Source organism: Centruroides sculpturatus, unplaced genomic scaffold (assembly GCF_000671375.1).
Source record: "Centruroides sculpturatus isolate CEXI.00-Female unplaced genomic scaffold, Cexi_2.0 scaffold1148, whole genome shotgun sequence".
Classification (NCBI taxonomy): Eukaryota; Metazoa; Arthropoda; class Arachnida; order Scorpiones; family Buthidae; genus Centruroides; species Centruroides sculpturatus.
Window position 1 is genome coordinate 155,044 of NW_019385490.1, and position 11,990 is coordinate 167,033.

Sequence of the window (11,990 nt, forward strand, 5' to 3'; positions counted from 1 at the left end):
GAAACAATTTGTATCACTCTTGCTACGGATATAATTTGTAATCTGGAATTTTTTGCATACCTTTTTAATACGTATTTAATTGCAGCTCGCGAAAAATTTCAAATTTTGAAAAATGGCTCGGACTATCAAGGAGCTTGGCCACCCTGGCTATATGGCTCTTATGCCAAAAAACCAATACCAACCAACCAACCTTTTAGAATTAAAGATAAGCATTCACATAAGTCTAAATTATAATATATAAAGAAAAAAGCATAAAACATTTTTTAATTTGGCACACACTCATAATATTTTACATAAGTAACTTTTTTAAAAATTTATTTCAATTTTATTTAGAGTTAAGACAGGAAATATTCGCGGACGTGGTCGCTTATTACAGTTGTTTGGGACCAAAAATCAATTCCTGCGGCCGCATTACACAGGTGATCATTTAATACAGGTAACTTATACGAAGACTCTTTGGATAAACTATTCCGTGCCAGAAATTTTTTCCCGTTTTGACAGGTGCCTGTAGAACACAGGTGGTCACCTAAGCAGTTTTCACTGTATTGGATAATTAAATTAAACTATAAAAATGAGGAGCCACAGTATTCCAAATTAATTTCCATGTTAATATTAAACTATTATATTATTTCCATACACCTTTCCATTGATCAGAAAAAATTTTCCTATGGAACTTGTTCCACACCATAAATGAGTTCATGGGTCTCTTGATCTGATTCTTGCATTCCATGGCGTCCACGTATGGTTTTCTACCAGTATCCATTTTCACCTCGGACATTTTCTTTGGCCTTATTTCTAAATAAATAAACAAAACTAATTATAACGAAATATTTTCATTTATTTATAATTATTGACTTTCCACTCATCTGTTTCTAAATCCCATACAAGTAAATATTTTTATTAAATATCAAATCATCCCTTTAAAACAGCATTTCTCAAAAAATAATAAAATCGTTTTATTATTAATTAATAATTTATCTTATTGTACTTAAGAAAATATTAAAAAAAAATACAGCATTTTAAAAGTTAAAATAAGATAGGAAATAAAGAAAACTAATAGAGAGAAGCCTCCAAAACGGTACGTATAGGTAATGTTAAATGTTAATCTGTTTTGAATAAAATTTATATTATAATCGTAAGTAAAAAAAGTCTTTGTAAAAGTATCAATAATAAATAAAGCCTGATTTATTACTATTTCAACTGCGTTTGTTTGTGATAGAATTTTAATTAATTAATAGATAAAGAAAAACTTACGAAAAAACTTCAAAACTAAGCACTTACTCAATTTTGCTACTTGCTTTCCTTCCGGTTCGTCCCTTTATGAAAAAAATTTCTCCCTTTATAGCAACAGCTTGCTTTGCATCAAAGTGATAATTATTTCCTTCAAGTGTAAAATTTCGAAGTTATTTGACAAAAGGGATATCTGCTAGTATTTGAGAATAAAGTTGTGTTTCTTAGTTGCATTTTTAGAATTAAAAATGGCAGAAAATAAGTAGCATTTTCGACATATTATGCTTTTTTATTTCCGAAAAGGCTAAAATGCTTCGCAAACACAAAAGAAGATAATACAATATTAATATAGCTCTATCGTTGAAAAAATTCGCTTATTTTTGCTCATCTTGTACAGAAGGAAGATTATTTGTTAAAGATATTTAAACTAAGCCGGAAAGTGTGCATTATAATCGAGAAAATGCGGGTATTGCATTAATTACAAAAGTCGCTTCTAGCCCTTGATATAATTACTGTATACAGTGTTAATTAAATTATCCACAACCGTGAGGCAGATAATAGTGAGGGCTAATCAGACCAATGATGGTCACAAACGCTCAGGGATCAAAGTGAAAACAATTTAATAAACTAAAAAAATTACTACATAAGTGTGAAAACGAAATCCCAAAATGCATTTTGGGCTATTTTCCCAATAGAAAATAGTCCCTCATCAGTTGGTATTAGTTAAAGGTATAATAGAATTATACAAGGTAACGGTCAACTTAAAAACTAAGCCTAAAGTTATACAATATAAAACTTGAAGACACCACTGTAACAGTATGAGTAGTAAGCATCATGAATACATATTATCTAAAGTAGGTGGCATATTAAAAATTATACAACGTAAAGGTAAACTTAAAACTACGCCTAAAACTATACAATTAATGCATTACATGAATACATGCAGGGTCGGCCTTCTCTATAAAGGGACCCGGGTGCAAGAAACTATTTAGGCCCTAAATTTTTTGTAACGTAAAAAAAATTACAAACACGAGCATATATTACTAATGCATGTTTATTTAATTAAAGCGTGATTTTGTTTTTGCTAATACATTAACTACTTCAGAAAAATTACAATTTTTTAAATTTTTTTCGATGCATAATACAGCAAGTGCATTTAAGCGTTCTTCACACATGCTGGACCGAAGATAATTCTTTATTAATTTTGATTTGCTGAAAGAGCGCTCAGCACTTGCTATAGCAACTGGAAACGTAAAGAAACGTTTTAACACAGTTAATACATTTAGAAATAACTCATTATAATTATTATTTAGTATGTATTGCAATATGTCTTGTGCATTATTTACATCCCTTTCATTCAAAATCAAATCCCATAGCAAACCAATTTCCTGGATTAGGTTTTCATCTACACCTTTGTTATAAAACGTTACAAACTTTTTGGCACATTTTTCTAATTCATGTTTTTCTAAGGTTTTTATATCGGTGATTAATTTGAAATCAGAAATAATATTTGGTATAGTTTTAAATAGGGTTTCATTCCCGGGATTCTCTCCGTTTATTCCCTATGAGAAAAATCCCGGGAAATTTTATTTTTCCGGGAAATCTCACATTTCAATAATAATTTACCATGTCAGGTTTTCTTTCTATTATTTATTATACGAAAAGTTGCATCTTGAAGACTCGCCCAAGAAAGAAATTTTGAGGTTTCTTGCTGCATATTACTACCTATGTTTTACAAGTCTGTACTTGTTAGTTCATGTAATATCTATGTATTGTGTTTGCACATCATTGAACAGCGGAGCACTGGCTGAAAGTAAATATCACTCATCGCACTTTAGTTTATTTTTTATTTCATCTTTAGAAGTAAAATACTACTTTTTTCGTAATCATTAAAAAATCCCAATGAAACGCTTTATTTTACTTTCATCTTATAATGTAGGAGAACATAAATTAATTGAGCCTAACATGTCCGTATGGGTGAGATTGGCCCTACACTTTTAGTTAGTTACTAGAAAATAAATTAAATTATTCAAATTTATGATATTCCTGTATGATCTTTTTTATTCATATAAAATTCTATTTTACTATCTCATCCCGGAATTTTCCGTGATTCCGGGAAAAGAAATTATTTTTCTCGTAATCCCGCTGGAGGCAAATTTCCCGGGAAATGAGAAACCCTAGTTTTAAATCTATCTTCTATTTGTACAATAACAACATCAATTAGTGTTAAAAAAATAACATCTAAATTCCTCTACCGGGTTTTCTATAACTTCATCTTCTGCTATTTAGGAATAAAACCTTTTTCTTTTTGTATTCGTTTTTCAGGAAAATGTTCTGAAATATTCAAATTACGTGCTAACACTTTTGCTTCATCTAAGAATGTGTTAAATTTATTGTTCTTAAATTTCGGATTTCAGTTTTAATTTTATTGACTAAATTAAAAGCCAACTCAAGAATAATTGTTTTCGCTTGAAATAGTATATTGATAGCGTTAATTTTAGACAACATTGCAAACCATACTGTTAAACATAAAATAAATGGCATTTCTTGTATTGAATCCAATAGACTTTTAGCTTCGGATACCACTGTATTATCGTTACTTATATCAATAAATTCTTCTAGGGCATTACAAGTTTGTTCAAACTGTGTATACCCTACTTTAACCGAATCTATTTTGGCTTCCCAACCAGTGTCACATAATGGTTTAAGAGTAATGTTTAAATGCTTTTTTAGAATTTCTCATCTTTGTAGATGCAGAAAATAAGCAATATAAACGTTGCAATATCCCCCAAAAATTTTTACAATATGTACTTCTGGAAGTGGCATCACAAATTAATAAATTAAAAGAGTGTGATAGGCAAGAATTCATATCTAAATCAAGCTTACTTAATGTTTTCAATAGAGTTTTTGCTAGTCCTTTTCGATTGACATCAGTTGCTTCAATAAACCCTATAAATGACTCATTTATAATTAATCTTTTCTCTTCAAAATTTACATACCTAATAATAATTGAAGTTTGTTCCTTATGGGAAATATCAGAAAAATCAGATTTTATTCACTCTCAGATACAACTGACTGGGGTGACGACTACACAAGAACTCCTTCAGATATTCGAAAAGTATGTAGGAATTTCTGCCTTTGACCTGACACTTAGATCAAGTTATAACAGTTCTCTTTGATTCTTAGAACGGCTAATCCTACCCAGAGACAATAACAGTCACCAGAAATAAGACAGACAAAAAGAGATTATAAGAAATTATAAAAGAAACATTAAAACTACGACTATATACAAATATACATATAATTTTATATGGCCGACAGCCACAGTATTATTTTCATTTCTTAACGTGGACTATATGGTATTGAGATTTTTTTCTGAAATGTGCAATTTAGGTGGGGATCTTCAGGAGTTCCCCGAATCAAATAATAAAAACTAAACACTCACATCATCAAGAATTAGTTTGAAGATTGTCGAAATTCAGAGATCTACAATGTTTACGATAAAATGTACTTTTCATCATACTGACAACGATAGGAATATTGTCAAGTTTTCATGTGCAAGAGTACATTATTTTAGTTCTTGATAATGTTGGGGGCCCCCAATGGCCGGCTCTGAATACATGCATTAATCTTTAAAATATTGGTAAGCAAAAATAAATCATTGCATTATTCCCAAAAAACGATATTTCCGACTGGCGTCCTCTTAACCCATACGTACCGTTTCGGCGGCAATCTTAAATGTTAATCTTTTTTGAATAAGTCTTTATATTATAATCATAATAAAAAACTCTGTATAAAAGTATCAATAATAAATTACGCCTGATTTATTACTATTTAAACTGCGTTTGTTCTTGATAGAATTTTAATTAATAGACAAAGAAAAACTTACGTAGCTCTTAAGAAACTAAAACTTTAACAGTTTTTTTGTACCGTAGTTTCTTCAAATGCATTAAAATTTCTGGTATTACAAATGATGCTACTCAGTACCAATCACAAGCAAGCAAGTGTTTATTATTATTTACCTTTATATAACAATTTATTGTATTATAGTTACTGTGTGATACAGGGTTGAACTGAAAACTGCTTAGGTGACCACCTGTGTTCGACAGGCACCTGTCAAAACAAGCAAAAATTTCTGGCATGAAATTGTTTATCCATAGAGTATTCATATAAGTTACCTGTATTAAATGACCACCTGTGTAACACAACCGCGGTAATCGATTTTTGGTCCGAAACAACATACAACAACTGTAATAAGCGACCACTCCCATGAATATGTCTGATCTTAACTGTTGTTTGAACCCATCTCGAGAACCTCTTCCACACTTGAAATTAGCTGCAGGTGGTTTTAATGAATTAACTCTAGCAACAATTCCTTTTCAGTTTGTTCGAAACTGTTGTAAGAAGGACGCCCTTGGGGAGACACCACCGTGAGGATTGTCTCCTTTTTAAGGACGCGGTGTACCCGAATCTAAACTCGCACAGAGGTTGCCCTTAAGGTGAAAGGTTACGACCCTCGCTTTGCCCGTGATCTGTCAGGATGACTCGAGAAAGCCTTCTCTGNCAGAAAATACTTTTCCTGACTCTTGGAGATTATCAATTATTATCCCTATTCCAAAACCCGGTAAAGACCGCAAGAATCCCTCTAATTACAGACCAATCTCTCTGACAAGTTGCCTGTGTAAACTCTTTGAAAGGATGGTAAACAGACGCCTGGTGTTTCTCCTAGAGGAAAAGAACTACTTTTCACCACATCAGAGTAGATTTCGTAGGAACAGAAGTACCACGGATAATCTAGTAAAATTTGAAACATCCATACACGAAGCGTTTGTTAGACAACACTTAGTGTCTGTATTCTTTGATATAGAATACAATATAGGCCTATGATCGCTGCTGACGTTATGGAATACTTTGTGATCTACATGAATTCGGATTGTGGGGTAACTTGACAGTTTTTATAAAAAACTTCCTGCAGAATTGAAGATTCCAAGTTAGGATGGGCAACACTCTATCTAGGTCTTTTGTCCAGAAAGAAGGTGTTCCTCAAGGATGTATTTCGAGTGTCACTCTGTTCCTAATTCAAATTAATAGCATAGCTAACTGCCTTCCGCCCAGTGTGAAACACTCTTTGTATGTGAATGACTTTCAGATCTCCTGCCAGTCTAGCAACATGAGTTTCATTGAGAGACAACTGCAAACCTCCCTAAATCGCCTAGAAAATTGGCCAAGACCAATGGTTTCAGTTTCAACGTAGAGAAGACCTCGTGCATTCACTTTTGCCGAAGGCGTGGTTTGCACCTGGACCCCGAAATGTATTTAAATGGGGTTCAAATTCCAATTGTGAATGAGGCTAAGTTTTTGGGTGTTTGTTTTGATCAAAAACTGATATTCTTGCCGCACTTGCACAACTTGAAGAGTAAATGTTTAAAATCTCTAAACCTTTTAAAGGTATTATGCTGCTCATCCTGGGGAGCAGACAAAGTTTCTATGATCAGGATTTATAGGGCCCTTGTCCGCTCTAAGCTGGACTATGGATGCATTGTTTATGGCTCTGCGAGAGAATCTACTCTTCGGATGCTGGATCCAATCCATCATCAAGCTTTGCGTTTGTGCACTGGGGCATTCCAAACCTCCCCTGTTCAAAGTTTGTATGTGGATGCTTATGAGCCTCCACTGTCTCTCAGGAGAGAACAGTTGTCTCTTTTTTATTATTTAAAACAGAAATCTCATACTAAACCTTCAGTTGATTGTACAGTATCAGATACTCAGCTGAAAAGGTTATTTGAAGCTCGCCCAAGTAGTGTCCCTACATTCTTCATTCTTATGAAGAATGTAAGCAGCACGATCGACCTGAACATAAGCAACGTTTCACAGTATGCCACCCTAGTCTTCTCCTGTGATAAATGTTGAGTTTAGCTTAAAGCAGTTTCCTAAGGAATCCACGCCAGACTACGTCTATAGACAGCACTTTGCAGAAATCCAACACAATGACAGGAATTTAATTCCCATTTACACTGACGGTTCTAAATCAGATGATTATGTTGGCTCAGCCTTTGCCTGCCAGGATGAAATCGTGGCAGAGCAAATTACATCGAATTCATCTATTTTTACTGCAGAGCTGCATGCTATCCACTTAGCCTTAAACTATGTAATCAGAAAAGGTCATCGTCGCTGCGTGATTTACACTGACTCAGTTAGTGCACTATAGGCTTTGATCTCGTGTGAACCTAGTTCTCACTCTATAGTGATTAAAATTCGTAAATTGTTTTGCCATCTTTTTGCAAAGAATTTTTCTATAAAATTTTGTTGGGTCCAGGGCCATGTTGGTATAAGAGGAAATGAAGAAGCAGATGCAGCTGCAAAATCAGCTAGCCCTTCACAGCATACAATGCGTATTGAAGGAGGTGAATTCAAGCTAGTCATTAAAAAACGACTAGCAGAGAGATGGCAAAATGTGTGGAACGCACAAGTCCACAATAAACTGCATGAGATCAGACCTACGATAGAAAACTGGACACCCAAGAAATTTTATAACAGGAGATCTGAAGTTATTATTACTCGTTTGAGAATTGGACATACTCGGTTGACTCATCAATAGCTTTTGAAGGGTGACGAGCAGCCAGTATTCCAGTATTGCAACTGTCCTCTTACTGTAAAACACATACTGTTTGATTGCTCTGTTTTTGAGACTAGGCGTAGACAGCATTTTGAAAATGCAAGTTTTAAACAGATTCTGGGTATGAGGCCCAATAATTATGGTATATTAGACTTTTTAAAAGTTACTAATTTGTGTAAAGAAATTTAGTTATTTATTTATTTATATATATATCTATTTATTTATTTTTAAGGATTTTGTTCGTTCTTGTTTGTTATTAATATGTATATATTTGTTTTGTGTTGCTGTTGTTTATTTATTTATTTTTGTCATATGTTTCTTATTTGTGATGTTTATAATTATTTACCATTTGTTATGGCGCAGCTTAGCCTATATGGCAGGGGTGGCTAACCTGCGGCTCGCGAGCCACATGCGGCTCTTTGAAGGATCATTTGTGGCTCTCGATAAATGTACCCGAGTTCCCTTTTCATTTTTGTGTTGTTATATTTTTAAAAATTATTATCGTTCCGTATGTGTTTCAAAATGTTTTTTAAATTACTAACAACACATATGAAAGACTAAGTGCAACATTGTGACAAATTTCATTTCCGTCCAAGTTAAGAATGATATGACTCATCAACAACTGCGCAAACGAACATAAACAGTGGCGTAATCATCCGTTATCGACTGACTCCAGGTCGACTTTGAATTTGTAAACTGTCATTGCAATGGATAGTTGACATTGTGCTCTGGAGGAAACAATTTGTATCACTCTTGCTACGGATATAATTTGTAATCTGGAATTTTTTGCATACCTTTTTAATACGTATTTAATTGCAGCTCGCGAAAAATTTCAAATTTTGAAAAATGGCTCGGACTATCAAGGAGCTTGGCCACCCTGGCTATATGGCTCTTATGCCAAAAAACCAATACCAACCAACCAACCTTTTAGAATTAAAGATAAGCGTTCACATAAGTCTAAATTATAATATATAAAGAAAAAAGCATAAAACATTTTTTAATTTGGCACACACTCATAATATTTTACATAAGTAACTTTTTTAAAAATTTATTTCAATTTTATTTAGAGTTAAGACAGGAAATATTCGCGGACGTGGTCGCTTATTACAGTTGTTTGGGACCAAAAATCAATTCCTGCGGCCGCATTACACAGGTGATCATTTAATACAGGTAACTTATACGAAGACTCTTTGGATAAACTATTCCGTGCCAGAAATTTTTGCCCATTTTGACAGGTGCCTGTAGAACGCAGGTGGTCACCTAAGCAGTTTTCACTGTATTGGATAATTAAATTAAACTATAAAAATGAGGAGCCACAGTATTCCAAATTAATTTCCATGTTAATATTAAACTATTATATTATTTCCATACACCTTTCCATTGATCAGAAAAAATTTTCCTATGGAACTTGTTCCACACCATAAATGAGTTCATGGGTCTCTTGATCTGATTCTTGCATTCCATGGCGTCCACGTATGGTTTTCTACCAGTATCCATTTTCACCTCGGACATTTTCTTTGGCCTTATTTCTAAATAAATAAACAAAACTAATTATAACGAAATATTTTCATTTATTTATAATTATTGACTTTCCACTCATCTGTTTCTAAATCCCATACAAGTAAATATTTTTATTAAATATCAAATCATCCCTTTAAAACAGCATTTCTCAAAAAATAATAAAATCGTTTTATTATTAATTAATAATTTATCTTATTGTACTTAAGAAAATATTAAAAAAAAATACAGCATTTTAAAAGTTAAAATAAGATAGGAAATAAAGAAAACTAATAGAGAGAAGCCTCCAAAACGGTACGTATAGGTAATGTTAAATGTTAATCTGTTTTGAATAAAATTTATATTATAATCGTAAGTAAAAAAAGTCTTTGTAAAAGTATCAATAATAAATAAAGCCTGATTTATTACTATTTCAACTGCGTTTGTTTGTGATAGAATTTTAATTAATTAATAGATAAAGAAAAACTTACGAAAAAACTTCAAAACTAAGCACTTACTCAATTTTGCTACTTGCTTTCCTTCCGGTTCGTCCCTTTATGAAAAAAATTTCTCCCTTTATAGCAACAGCTTGCTTTGCATCAAAGTGATAATTATTTCCTTCAAGTGTAAAATTTCGAAGTTATTTGACAAAAGGGATATCTGCTAGTATTTGAGAATAAAGTTGTGTTTCTTAGTTGCATTTTTAGAATTAAAAATGGCAGAAAATAAGTAGCATTTTCGACATATTATGCTTTTTTATTTCCGAAAAGGCTAAAATGCTTCGCAAACACAAAAGAAGATAATACAATATTAATATAGCTCTATCGTTGAAAAAATTCGCTTATTTTTGCTCATCTTGTACAGAAGGAAGATTATTTGTTAAAGATATTTAAACTAAGCCGGAAAGTGTGCATTATAATCGAGAAAATGCGGGTATTGCATTAATTACAAAAGTCGCTTCTAGCCCTTGATATAATTACTGTATACAGTGTTAATTAAATTATCCACAACCGTGAGGCAGATAATAGTGAGGGCTAATCAGACCAATGATGGTCACAAACGCTCAGGGATCAAAGTGAAAACAATTTAATAAACTAAAAAAATTACTACATAAGTGTGAAAACGAAATCCCAAAATGCATTTTGGGCTATTTTCCCAATAGAAAATAGTCCCTCATCAGTTGGTATTAGTTAAAGGTATAATAGAATTATACAAGGTAACGGTCAACTTAAAAACTAAGCCTAAAGTTATACAATATAAAACTTGAAGACACCACTGTAACAGTATGAGTAGTAAGCATCATGAATACATATTATCTAAAGTAGGTGGCATATTAAAAATTATACAACGTAAAGGTAAACTTAAAACTACGCCTAAAACTATACAATTAATGCATTACATGAATACATGCAGGGTCGGCCTTCTCTATAAAGGGACCCGGGTGCAAGAAACTATTTAGGCCCTAAATTTTTTGTAACGTAAAAAAAATTACAAACACGAGCATATATTACTAATGCATGTTTATTTAATTAAAGCGTGATTTTGTTTTTGCTAATACATTAACTACTTCAGAAAAATTACAATTTTTTAAATTTTTTTCGATGCATAATACAGCAAGTGCATTTAAGCGTTCTTCACACATGCTGGACCGAAGATAATTCTTTATTAATTTTGATTTGCTGAAAGAGCGCTCAGCACTTGCTATAGCAACTGGAAACGTAAAGAAACGTTTTAACACAGTTAATACATTTAGAAATAACTCATTATAATTATTATTTAGTATGTATTGCAATATGTCTTGTGCATTATTTACATCCCTTTCATTCAAAATCAAATCCCATAGCAAACCAATTTCCTGGATTAGGTTTTCATCTACACCTTTGTTATAAAACGTTACAAACTTTTTGGCACATTTTTCTAATTCATGTTTTTCTAAGGTTTTTATATCGGTGATTAATTTGAAATCAGAAATAATATTTGGTATAGTTTTAAATAGGGTTTCATTCCCGGGATTCTCTCCGTTTATTCCCTATGAGAAAAATCCCGGGAAATTTTATTTTTCCGGGAAATCTCACATTTCAATAATAATTTACCATGTCAGGTTTTCTTTCTATTATTTATTATACGAAAAGTTGCATCTTGAAGACTCGCCCAAGAAAGAAATTTTGAGGTTTCTTGCTGCATATTACTACCTATGTTTTACAAGTCTGTACTTGTTAGTTCATGTAATATCTATGTATTGTGTTTGCACATCATTGAACAGCGGAGCACTGGCTGAAAGTAAATATCACTCATCGCACTTTAGTTTATTTTTTATTTCATCTTTAGAAGTAAAATACTACTTTTTTCGTAATCATTAAAAAATCCCAATGAAACGCTTTATTTTACTTTCATCTTATAATGTAGGAGAACATAAATTAATTGAGCCTAACATGTCCGTATGGGTGAGATTGGCCCTACACTTTTAGTTAGTTACTAGAAAATAAATTAAATTATTCAAATTTATGATATTCCTGTATGATCTTTTTTATTCATATAAAATTCTATTTTACTATCTCATCCCGGAATTTCCCGGGATCCCGGGAAAAGAAATTATTTTTCCCGTAATCCCGCTGGAGGCAAATTTCCCGGGAAATGAGAAACCCTA